The sequence below is a fragment of the Antechinus flavipes genome, chromosome 3 (genome assembly GCF_016432865.1).
Source record: "Antechinus flavipes isolate AdamAnt ecotype Samford, QLD, Australia chromosome 3, AdamAnt_v2, whole genome shotgun sequence".
Lineage (NCBI taxonomy): Eukaryota > Metazoa > Chordata > Mammalia > Dasyuromorphia > Dasyuridae > Antechinus > Antechinus flavipes.
In genome coordinates, this window is record NC_067400.1 from 26,755,014 (window position 1) to 26,768,853 (window position 13,840).

At 37.1% G+C, this 13,840-nt stretch overlaps 1 protein-coding gene across 1 annotated transcript in view; it reads left to right on the forward strand.

Annotated features, from left to right (window-relative positions):
• Positions 1–13,840, forward strand: part of LOC127552853 (multiple epidermal growth factor-like domains protein 6) — a 91,075-nt gene that overhangs the window by 6,929 nt on the left and 70,306 nt on the right. The gene's annotated exons all lie outside the window — the stretch shown is intronic.

A 13,840-nucleotide genomic window follows, 5' to 3' on the forward strand; every position in this document is an offset into this window, starting at 1 on the left:
CTTCACTGGGGCTGCCAATATCTATCCAAGAGGAAGTTTTTTTTTTGTTTTTTGTTTTTTTTTAAGGAAAGAATAACTTGTAGAGACCCTTCATATACCTTAATGCTCAAAGATTTTAGTGGAATAAGGTGCACAGGGAAAAAAGAAAAAAAAATCAATGAAGAAAAGTAGTTCAGGAACTGTCTTTAATATTCTTTGTATTCCCGGTGCGTACCACAGTGCCTGGCATGTAGTAGGCACTTAATAAATGTCTGCTGACAAATTAACAAAAGCAAAAAAAACTTGTGGACAATCCTAAAACTTCATGGTATTGCTTGTGAATACTTTTTTATCAATAAAAATCAGAAGACAGTAGTTGTGTCAAGGAGCAGAAAATCTGAAATGAATAAGATCTTAATAGGTAGGAAATGCTTGGTTGAAGATAGAGCATCCATTTCAGAGACAGCTGCTGGTATACAACCCAGTCTTCAACTGGCACAGATCAAATTAAACACTAAATGAGAAGGAAGAAGAAAAATGAGAAAATACTATCTGAAATTATAATAATCTCAAATGAAACTTTAGAAAAGAAAATTAAATGGATAAAAGTAAAAACATTGGTACTATCATTTCTTATAGGGAAAAATCCTAATTGAAAATAGTTGACAGTGAGAAGATTAAAAGAGTCCAGAAACCATCTAATCCCACTGTTTCCCTGCCAGTTAAGGAAAAATGAGAGCAAAGTCAATGTAGGGGGGAAATTAATGGGAAATGATTATATCATCCCCATAAAGAAGTGAAAATTAACATTACTATAGTTGCTGGCAGGGCTAACCAAGATACATTTACTTGTAAAAGAAGCCAAAAGTTGGTCAAGAAAATTGATATAAGGTAGGACCAATATTCTAGAACATTATATTTCTTTATTGGCAATGATTATGGAACATATTTAGACACTATCATCTCAGTACATGATATACTATGAGGGGAAGTGCTAACAGCCCATAAGAATATCAAGTCATTAACAACAACAACAAAAGCTATTATCTATCTATGACTTTAAAGTTTTGCCAAGCACGTCACAAATTACCTTATCTTATCCTCACAACAATCTTCTGAATGAAGAGTTATTATTATGTCCATTTCCCAGATGAGGAAATTGAAGCTCAGAAAATGTAAGCAACTTGCCCAGTAAGAATCTGAAGTACATAAGCAACTTGCCCACTAAGAATCTGAAGTACATAGTTACCATTTGCCCTGCCATAATCCCTGATGATATCCTCCAGGCTTTACTGTGGGCTCTTATTCTTTACCTAGCAATTAGATAAGTATCTGAAGCTGAATTTGAACAGAGGCCTTCCCAACTTCAAATTTATTAGTTTTCCATCTAGCTGCCTAATTATACATAAATAAATACATGCAGAAGAATAAATCAAAGCAGAGATGAATTTTTAAAGATTCTCCATAAGTGATTTTAAAGAGGGATGGATTCCAATAGAAAAAGTCATGAATGATTACTTTACTAAAAAAAAATAAACTAAAACACTAATAGTCATCTTGATTCATTTGCCTGCTTTGTCTTCTTTTAAAATGTTTATGACAATGGTCTATATGCTATCAAAGTTTTTCTCCATGTAAACAAGAATACGGAACAACCCGACTTTTATAGATTGCTTTTTTTCTATCAGATTAAATCTTTAGAAGCACACAATGAAATTGGCTAAAAAGTGGGGATTCACCTTCATATCCACTGTTTAATTGATTCTTTTGTACTCAGACAAGATGTCTCCCACGCACACATTAAAATTACATAAGACTCAACAAATCCAGCTACAGAGATAACCATTTAATGATCCACAGGGTACTGACTTCAAGTGAGTGTAAAACGAGAAGAGATATTTCCCATTAAATGGTTTGCTAGTGTCACAGAAGATATCCATCAGAGTCCAAACAAAAAAGATCTCAGCTGAGGTGGGCAGTTTATGCAAAGGGCCTTTCTCCGCTATTTCCTTTATGTCATGAAATACTCTGAAACCTCATCAGAAAAAAAGAGCAATTGAATAAAGGTTGGACTCAACTTCCTCATTGTAGGGGGAAAATTGAATGACACGTGACTTGGAATATGGCAGACAGCTCAATCTGTAGCCTATCAACTCCAGTTTCAGCAAGTATCACAAACAACCAAAAAATTAATTACCCCTATTTGAATATAAGAAGACTGGGCCTGGTCTCATTTGGTAAACTATAGTATCCATGATCCAAAACTCCTTGTTGCAAAGGCCACCTCACCTTTCGCACCATTTCCCAAGTTGAAGCTACATGAATGGAAATCATGCATACTCATGAAAGAATTAGATTGACAAATAACTGAAAGGACTTTTGAAAGGTGAGTCACAGGAGTAAGTTGGCTGTCTGCCACTGAGTTAACTGGCAATGTCTGTTACTAAAGAAAAATAACGGAAGACATCAGTGTAGATTTAGGGAAGTGGCAGATGAGAGACAACAGATGGGCAGTCCATTTGGATTGTGGAGATACCAATAAGGCAGAGGAAAGATTTCAATACATAGAATGGTATGGTACTAAAAAATAATTTGAACAGAAATCACAGAGAATGAGAAGGTATTAAAATCCATCAAAAGAAAACAGTTGGAAACATATATTTATGTTTTTTAATTTAATGTTTTTGTTTATACAAAATCTAGTTTCTTCTTATAGATCATCGAACTAGAAAGGAACTTTGAGATCATTTCGTTCAATGCCCAGGGAGGTTAATTTGCTTTCTCAATATGTTGCAAGTAATAATTCCAAGTGATAATTCTGGTTCTAAACCCAATTCCTTTTCTACTGTATCTCATTTTTCCCCTTCTTCACTTAGTTTATTTTATAGTATAGGTTGCTGTTCAGCCATTTTGAGTAATGTCTGAGTATTTGTAACCACATTTGGGCTTTTCTTGACAAAGTTACTGAAGTGGTTTGCCAATTTCTTCTCCAGCTCATTTTACAGAAGAGAAAACTGAGGCAAACAGAGTAAAGTGGCTTGCCCAGGGATACTGCAACTAAATAGTCTCCAAGGCCAGATTTGGAGATAAACCTTCCTAATTTCAGGCCCAGCACTCTATTCACTGTGCTACCTAACTAAAATAACCATGAGTCTCCAAAAGGTATTCACCCAAATCATCATGTAGAGTTTTCAATGAAGCACCACCACGAAAAAAATGGGTCATATTTGAAAGCAATGTCCAAATAGACTTAGAAACAACTATGACTTTTATTGGAAGTCCAGACCTCCAGCCTGAAATAAAAAGGAACACAATCATTTGCATGTTCTAACAGGTTTACTGAAAGCAAAGGTAAAAGAAAATCCCCATACATACCCTAAGAAAAGAATTCTTTGGCTCTTCTCTCAGTTGAGAAGCTCCATGGTCTCTGGCTATCCTCACTCTAGTGTGTTTCAAGTTCTTTGACTTGAGGGCATTGTAACTCAACCACAAATGGAGCTCCATCAGTTGGGGAATTAGAGTAGCAATCAAAGTGTCCCATTCAGAATGGCACTCAGGCATTCAGCCATTGGGCCAGAGGAGTCCTTTCTATACTCTTTTAAAGCACAGATGATATGAGTGATTTTTTTTTTTGTAAGCTTTGATGGCTGTAGTAATCATCCATCGCCTTTAGGCATAAGCCCTAACAGGCTCACAACAAAATGGACAGGTTGGAATCAATTACTTCAACGTCCCCTTGTAATAAATTGTTAGATATATCATCGTTTACTTCAAATAAATGCGCACATTGGAAAAGGAGAATTTTATGCTCTGAGGTTCTGTCCATAAACCAATCCTCTAAAAAGCATGTATGTGTGTGTGTATACATGAACATAGATGCACATTCATATATCTATATACATATCTCCATATTTACATATCTATCTGTTTATACACACAAATTAGTCACTAAATTCAAGGTATACAAACTATGAATGGAATCAGTTTTGTCTAGGACCAATATCTCATGAAAAGTTATATCTTACTTGGGCTTCATGGTTTTGAAAATAGTACTTAGCATGCCTTGAATCTGTCCATTTCCAATGAAACTGATTTGGCCTTGAACAAATGCTGGGCTTTGGCTTTGTTTTTTTAATTTTTTATCATTATTGTCACTGGCAGGTGAGGAAAATCTTTCCAGCAATGAAAATCAGTATCCACTTTGTATGTTATCGACTAGGAAAGAGACTTAGCCAAGTAATACCGCTAGTATGTGTCAGAGGTGGACTCAGTTTTTCCTCACTCTAAAACCTGATCATCAACCAATATACCACAAATAAAAATATGTAAAAGGATATGATAAAGTAGCATGGCATCCTGGATAGAAGTCTTGCTTTGGAGTCATGAAGACACAGGAATTCACGGTCAGTTTCTGATGTACGTTATTTATGTGACTAGAAGTGAATCATTCCATCATTCAACAAACTAGACAATTCTCTAAGAATTAAAGTTATAGATGTAATAATGCAAATCTGCATTAAAGGAAGATAATTTATGGCTGGTAAGTTCTCCACATTGATACAATCACAGAGCCAAATTTCCCAAAAAAGTTTGTCAATGAGTAAATCACTTTCTAGTGATTTGACTACTTCAGCTCTCTCTAAAAGCTATAACTCCCACTATATAAACTATAGTAACTATATACTAACTATACTAAACCATAACTTCCACTCCAGAAAAAAAGTTGACACAGAGCTAAGAACTGGAGTGTGATTTCATTAATAGAGAACTCCTAAGTGAGTAAATTCCCTTTACCAAAGCAGGTTAGTACCTTCACTACAAACTGTAGTCTGAAATAGCCATCTAGAACAATGACAAATTGAGTGATTTTGCCCAGAGTCATAGAGGTGAGCTGAGTTAGATGTGGTTTATCCCAAAACTAAAAGGGAGAACAAAACCCCTGAATGCCTCTCCCCTCTAGAAGCCCTTTAACCAAACAAATGAAACTGCTTTCTTCTTACTTGTTCAGCAAACATCGTTCTTCATTCTAAATAAATGAATTACAATAAAGCTGTCTTATCTTCTAATATCATCACATACACATAATTTAACTGATGATAAGATGGTACTATTTCCCTTAAGTGACACGTCTACTCAAAAGGCTTAAATCATTAGGATAACGTTTATTTTGATAAAGATTTCCTTTTGAGGAAGGAAGAAAATTAATAAAAGGTCATAAGGAAAAAGGAGCAGAGATAGCAATATTAATTTTCTAAGGTTGTTTCTTCCCTCTTTGCTGAATACACAGGGATGCATAATGTGGTCAGGTGAAGAACTCCTGCAGAGAAGTACCAAGTACTTGACTGGAGCAAGTAGAAATTGAAGTTTCTCCATGCTCATATTAGTAATAGGCATAAGATATAAGATTTGAACTCAGACCTCCCTAATCCTAAGCTTTTGTCTCTTTTTCCCTTTGAACTTGTTGGAGGGCAGCATGGTATAGTAGGTGAAATGCTATATTTGGAGTTAGAAGATTTTAATTCAAATCTCACCTCAGATATTTATCAGCTATACGACTGAGCAAGTCACTCAACTTCTCTCAGTTGCCTCAACAGTAAAATAAAGTAAAATAAAGGTAATAACAGTGCTTGCTTATTAATAAGCCTGAGGGTAGATAAATGGTGTAGTACATAGAGTTCTGGCTCTGTAGTTAAAAAGACCTGAGTTCAAATCCATCCTTTGACATTTACTTGTTGTATGACCCTAGGCAAATCCCTTTACACTATGTGCCTCAGTTTCCTTATTTGTAAAATAATCTGGAGAAGGAAATAGCAAACTACTCCAGCATCTTTTTCAAGAAAACCCTAAGTGGGGTCTCAAAGACAAGACTGTAACAATTGAACAAGACCAATCATCTTGCTTCACAGATTGTAAAGATCAAATGCTGTAGTTGATATAAAGCATTTGCAACTAAAGCACTATGTAAATGCTAACTATTATTATTGTTAAAGTTACAAAATGAATTCATTTAAAGAAGGGAAGTGGTCAGTCTGGAGTAAGGGATCCTTGCATCCCAGAACAGAGATCAGAATAAGAATATTCCCTTTCAAGTTCCTCAAGGCTTCCTCATAATCATCATCCTTGTATCCTTCCCCAAACACTCATGATTATTGTCTTCAATATCTCGTCACCTTAGAAGTCTATGGACTTAAAGCTGGATTCAATGGGGAGCCTTCAACCTCATTTCAGATACAATTGTATGCATTAATACTCATCTGTGCCCCCATCATCTTCTGGAACAGTTTGCCCCGGACAAATCTTGACATCTCACACAATAACAAAATCATTATAAGATAAATAATAATAAATAAAATAAATCCTATCTCTGCTATTTAACCATTACTTAATAGCCTTGTGCCTCAGTTTCCTCATCTGTAAGATGTGGGGATGAGGTGGTCTATTTGGCCTCAGAGGATGCTGTTAGCCCTCAGTAGTTCATCTTTTCACCCTAAAGGTGACTCAGCTCAGAATGGAAAAGTAAACAGTTGCTGCATTCCCAAAAAGAACAACAGCTCATCTAGAGGAAGCCACAGTGATAGGTGCATGGGGATCTTCCAAGAACAGAAAGACGGGAAACGGCATGCCGAGAACTAGCCATAGGGAGTGGAGCCATTCAAATGTCCATATAAGGCTGGGAAATATTTTCTCCACTCGGTAATGGTTTAGGTTAGCCCATGGGAAATAGACACCTTCTTTACTCATCTCCAGTGATTCAGCTTGGGGTGAAGGCTGCCTACATAGATTTGATTTGGGGCCAAGTACAATTTCTCCTTCCTCCTCCTTCCAACAATTTCAGGAAGAGAATCAGTAATAAGACTATCGGATGATAAATGCTTGGCTTTTCCTGTATTTGAAAAACGTAACCATCCCTGCTTGGGAAGCACATTTTTGGAACAAGCTGTAAACCTCAGTCCTTTCACATGAAGGGCAACAAACATTATCGTTCCAAGATCTGGATTCTCCAGAAGCCAGTTTGTCACTGGAATACACAGGAAACACATTGTAAATCTAAATCACATCAAGATGAGCCCAGGTTTTAAGAGGGGAAAAATTCTAACATCAATCACAAGGATCTTACCTAGTCATTTTTTCTGAGTTTGAAAAATCCTTGAAGATACTATCTGATTTAAAGTCCTAGATGATTCTATCAACAAAATAAAATTAGTTCCTTAGGGAATTCTTTCAAATTTGGACTGGAATGGGCTCAGAGTACTTCCAGGATTTTCCACTAGAGGGCTGTGGCTCACTCCTTCTTTTCTTTTCCACAGTCTTAAATTTGTACTGAGTAGACACTTTTTTTCTTATTGTATTGTTGTTTTTAGCACTAGATATACATTGTTAAGGTTTGTTGTCCTTCAAATTTGATTTCCTACCTTGAATTGTGTTCTGCCAGATAGTAGATGCTTATAAATTATGCTTATTGATTGATTAATTGAATTTGATTTCTCAGGTATCTTAGTCAATGTGCTGTGGCCACATCCCATACAAACATCTAGGAGGAAGGACTAAGCCAGGTTGATCTCAAATCTATTAGGGGGATGTCTATTTCAAGTTTGTGAAGACTTCCCCAACAATGGTGGATGAGAACATTTTGTTCCAACAACCATGAAGACAACTGAAGCATGTGCTGTGGAGTATTTAGTTAGACATCAAAGATTCCTGATCATCCATTGCATTCTGGGCCATTGCACTTAGTCAGACGTCAAAGATGTCAGGATCATCCATTGCATCCTGGGCCACTGCTAGTCATCTTGACATTTATCTCACCAATGGACTTTGATGACTCAGGAAGGGAGAATGAAGTTGGTGACTTTGTACAGCTCTGAGTCACTTAAATCCAATTCACAAACAAGTCAAGACATCACTCATGATATCACTGGTCCTCTTCAAAAATGAAAAACAAACAACAAAACACTCAATATGTAGCCTAATATGAATCCTAGATTTATCTAATCCTTCAACCAATTAATTTGATACTTAGTGAGGTTCAGCAGTTACTTTTAATTCAATTCCATTTTTTTCTGTTCATTTATTAAGCCTCAACCTCATGCCAGGTTCTGTGATGGATATTTAGGTACAAAAACAAAAAAGCAAATAGTTCTGGATGTCAAACAGCTTATGCCTAGAATATAAAACAACTAATCATAATTTAAAATGGAAGTTGCTAATAAAACTAACAAGATTATTTTATTTTTTCAGCTTCCCTAGGGTTTCTTCCCTATAAGATTGTTATTGTTGAGGAAGCTCCCTCTCTCACTGTAGATTAGCACCTTCCCCTCAACTGATCCCCTTAGAGCTGCCTAGAATAAAGAGATATTAAGTGACTTACTCAGGGCCACACAGCAGCCAGAGTGGATCAGAGGCAGTATTTGAATTCATGTCTCCCTAACTTCAAAATCAGTTCTCTATCCACTGTGTCATGTGCGTTCTCTCCTTTTAAAGAATAGGATATTCCAAAATATTTGTCAGAGGTTGAGTTGATTCAAAAGTTCCAGAAAAGAGGATAGATGAAAAAGGTCTTTCATCATCTTCACCTTCATTATAACAGCACTACAAAAAATTATGTGGAACTCTCTATTTTGCAAAATTTTTTTGCCTCTATCTTTGTGTGATTTTTCACTCCCTGTTAGTCCTATTTAACTGTCAATACCCTACTCCTTCTACTGCTTCTGACTATAATATTGGCTAAGTGGTCCATAGGTTACTTTTTGTGATTTAGAGAACAAAAAGAAGTGACCTGGGTTTTCCTTTTCTCCTTAGAAGCTGCCTTCCCAAAATGTTACCATTCTTTTTCTCTCAATTCTAAAATATAACACCCACTTCTTCCTCTTGCTTCTTTAGCAAAGAACAGAAAGCCAGAAACACAAACAGAATTGAAATGTCAAATATTTTCCCCCTGACAAAATATTTTTGTTACTAGGTTAAAATATGGTAGAGTGAAAATACTTGACCTCAGAGCTGAACTGGTTTGTTGTACCAGGTATTTTGAGAGGGGTGGATGGAGGGGAGCAGTAAAGGAGAGGTCAGGAAACTATTCAGGTGGGTAAGGCAAGTTGGTTCTATTGATCATGGTTTCATGAGTCATAGTTGAACACAGGCCATTCTTCTGAGGGCACTGGAGCCCTAAGCAAAAACTGTGATGTAGGTGAGATTGGTCTTTGTCAGGTTTGTTTCTATTCTTGAGTGATTGACACACCTCTTTCCCTCTCTTGCCCTTTGTTCCTTCTCAAGGGCCTGTCATTTATCTATCTTAGTCTTTGGAAAAATTAGTATTTTTTTTTTTACTGTTGCCTCTTATTTTTACTTCATCTTCTTTTTTAACTACATCTTTCCTCTCATACTTCCAAGTCATCCCCTGCAATGAAGAATTGTTTTTAAAAGAAGGGGGAATTATCAACATCTCAGTCTTTGCCAATAACATGGCTAGACTTTCAAATTCATAAGCAATATCAGATAAGTTCTTAGCTCTTAAGGATTTACAATGCCATACTGTTTTCTGGGAATCAATATATAGTGGGGGAGTTTACAGGCAGAGCCTAGGTAGATACTTTTAGACCAGATGCCTTCCTGTTCGCATCACTGGGGAAAACTGATCCCACTGATGTCTGTGATATGCGGGGTGCACTGAATATTTGGAGGAGCTGAATTCAAAGAGAAATTTGAGGGATCATTTTAATGTAACAAAAAAAGAACCAAAGGAAAGCTAGATAGAAGTAAAGGGAAGCAAGATAAATTTGAAAACTATAGTTTTAACTTACTGCCTACTTAAAAAGGAAAAGTAAACTATCAATAATAGATACCGACAGGTTCACATACAATCCCCTTTCCTACTACTACATATACATGGAAATGCCTGTTTTGCATGGTATTTGTTAAATCCAGAATAAGATTTTCTTTTAAATGGAGGTGGCACATGGCAGTGTCATAATTATCAGATGCCAATTTCTGAATTCAGAAAATATGACGTTACTTGAAAAAAAGAATAAATAGGATGCCGAAGAAATAAGTTAGTTTTGTGTGTTAGGGGTTTGTGTGTGATGCATGAGTTATATTTATATATGGGCTTAATGCCTGAGTGTGACTGATGGCGTATGAAAATAATAATTTCATAAAAATGCATTTATACAAACCAGAAAAGGGGAGATTTGTGTGGATAAACCTGGATTTATTCCTGTCCTATGTTGTAATTTTCTGCATTGAAAAATGTGGCTTTGGATGAGAAAGTTCCAGCTGTGCAGTAATTTCTTATCATTTGTATAAAATAACCTTTGGGCTGCATGCCTTTCCACCAGCACCCGGTGCCTTCTCAGAAATGCTGTGTGTGATTCCTCGGGCTCCATGGTGTAAAGGTAATGAACAATGGGCCAGAGGGTCAGCCAGTCCCTGCCTTCTTTAAAATGATTAGGGAAACCATTAAATAAAATAAACGCAGAATTTTTTAAAAGTTTCCCAGTGGTTAAAAAGTTGATGTCCAGAAGCCTTGAATTTGAGTTGGTCCATTCACCAGGTACTCAAGCAGTACAATGGAACAGGAAATTCATTTTTTAAAATGCCCCATAAACTACAGACTGAAGGTTCCTCCCTCCTCCATTTTCTATTTATCCAGATGGACTTTTGGACTTGAGTGTTGCCATGTGGGTGATTGAGAGAATGCTATTCCCTGCAACCATATTCCAAGAATGTGCCTGAGCTTTTTGGCTAAATAGGAGCCCAGGGGGCAAGTCCAGGCCCAATAATATAAGCCTCAAAAGTGTCCCTCCCAGTCTACTCGATTTTTCCTCTCCAGAGTTTCCTATATGAAATGAAAGATCAAGTCAACCCCCTACTATGTTATATGTTCAACATAGTTTCTTTGGTTCCAGACTATGGAACCATCTTATTTTAAACTTTCCTTTGCTATATATGCATTTTGATTTAAAAAAATAATAAAACCCTTACATCCTCATAATCACCAATATTAAGTGATTTAAGGATTATGAAGCTCTTTGAATCACATTTTAATCTCATCACAACCAATTTTGGGAAGTAGGTATGGTTGGCAACATAGGAATGTAGATTTAGAATTAGAAGATCATCTACTCAAATATCCTAATTTCACAGGGAGTGAACTGAAGTCAGCAAATATATCTCATTTACAGGCTTAGTGCGTTGCCCAGGAACACTAAGAGTGACTTGCTCAAGATAACAAAACCAGTGGGTATCAGAGGTTGGACTTGAACTTCAGCTCTCCTGACTTCAAAATCTTCCCTTCTATTGATTATGTAATTCTGCCTCTTAATTGTAGCCATTAGTAAAGAAAAAAATGTGCCTTGGGAGTTCAGAATTCTCCTATGTCGTTGTAGTAAAAATGAATCACCGTAGGAGATAAAGAGAAGCAGAAGAAATGGGATCTATATGGTTGAATATGTTCCTATGGATGAGGATAATGAAGACCTCCCTGTGACATATACTGACTGTGTGATCCTGAGCTAATGACCTAACATCCCAGTGCTAGACGTACCTCTCTGAGTAAGAATGGCAGAAAAAGCGCCAATTTGCATCATTTCTTATCCAGGAGTTCCCCATACCTATCAAATTCATAGGCCCCAGTCTTGCCCTGTTAGTATAAGCAGATGTTATTGTCCAATTTTACTGACGAAAAAACTGAAGCTCAAAGAAGTTGTCATTTGCCCATGACCACGTAGCTAATAGGTGTCAGAAACAAGACTCAAAATCAGGACTCTCCCGATTCCAGGTTTCTAGAATGAAAAGGAGATTCAAACTTAAGTTAATCTAATTCTTCCCCATTTTACAGAAGAGGAAATGGGGACTGAAAGAGGTTTATGGTCATAGAACCAGAGTCAGAAGCAGAATTTGGGACCCAAGACCTTGAATTCCAAATTCATCAACCTTTGGTATCTCCCGACACTTTCTATTTGAAACCAAGACATCTTGCTTTTGTACCCAACTTAGCTCAAAAATAAAAAAGTCAAGCCACGATGTAGACAAAGCAACTGGTGAGTTGGCTATATGTCACCGTTTCTGCCAGCTCTTTTAACTCTTTGTGTATTTAGCTAGAACATGAGTGGCTCGGAGATAGTACATGTCTCTCCCTAAGTATTTGTGCAATCCTTACATAGAACATTATGTTGGCTACAACTGGGCTCTCTGGGGGCACATAGAAATGATCCCAAAGAAAGAGCATGGGCCAAAATCTAAAGCTTTCAGAGTTCACAAAAACCTCCTATGTTGGCAAACTCATAAAAGAAGAAAGGTCTCTGGTGTTTCTGGGATGCATCATCCTTTGTTGGATCCCCCGGCCTGCAGACCATTCTGGGAAGAGTTTCTCCAAAGGGCTCATTTGCCATGTGTAGGAAAGTGCTCCCCGCACACCCCCCTCCCCAGCAATTTGCAGAAGGGTTTTGTTTTGCAAAAACCCAATAATTTCCTGGAAACTTCAAAAACAATAATATTGAGTTGTCACACACTTCCTGGCTGATTATGGAAGGTTTAGAATGTCTGTGTCAATATTTTTCTTTTTCTTTTTCTTTTTACTGAATCTGGCAACTGAAAAGTGAGTAACCCAATAGTGAAGGTAAGGGGCCATCAATGCTGTTCCTTATCTTTGGGACAACATTTGGAAATCTTTTCTGCATTTTCCTGGAAGAAGATAGTTTTTTTTGTGTTTCAGCTCATTCTAGTGATCACCGATTTTTCCAATGAATGATTTTCTTTAAAAAGAAAAAAAATTCTGTCCTTTGTAAAAAGATATATTTTTAACTAATGGAATAAAACAAGTACTTCTTTAATGGTGTAATGAAAAAAGATAATTGCACATGAAACTATAAATCTATTATGCATGTCCTTTTGAAATTTAAGGAAGATTTCTTGAGATACTGGCATTTAGGGAGTCAGTTTAGACGACTAGATTTCAAGGGGGTGGATTTGGGTTCAATAACTACTCCTGCTCTGCAATTTTGAGTATTAAGTCTCTGGGCTTGTTTCCTTATCTGAAAACTGAATGGAAGTCCCTTCCAGCCCTAAAACAATAGTCCCCGAAACAAAGAAAAATTGGAGAAATACACAGTCACTAGCATATGTGTACATATAACATTGTGTTCCCCTGATCCCCCATGTCTCTCCGGATAACTGTCTTTCCATCTCTTTTCCCTGAGATGGTGATAGAGATAGAGAATAGGGAAGAAACTATGATTTCACTGCTATGCGGAATTCCCAGGTGAAGGATCTCCCTCTCCTGATGCAAGTTTCTGGTGTTAGAAGGTTAATGAGAGTATGAATGGTTTGATTTGCCCAGGTCACATGGTCAATGTATTTCAAGAGCCAAATGAGCTACTTATGAGAGTTCATTTTAAAATGCAGTGGCCAGCAGAGAACTGCCACTTTTCTGATACAAACAGTTGTTGGATGGGTAGGAGTTTCTCAGCTTGGTAGGGCCTGTTAATGCTTATTGGCGCTGGCCCAGCTTTCATGGGTTCAGGATCAAATCAGAGCTCAGATGAGAGGGTATGATCCTGGGATCTTAGAACAGGAGACAGCTGAATTCCATTTTGTCAGATATTTAATTGCTGTGTAACAATGAGGAGCTCAGTTTATCTTCCTGAGTCTCAGTTTTCTCATCTGTAAAATGAGAATGACACTAATTATGGAAATGCAACATATGGGTAAATAGGGGACAATACTAATAACCCTAGATGACAAAGTCTTGGCCACATTGGCCACAGCCCTCAAGCAGAACGAGCGTTGATTTCGTATCCCCAGAACCTGGTACTAGTAGTCACCTAGAAATGCTTTTTGGATTGATTGGGAGAAGGGGAATCCAGAG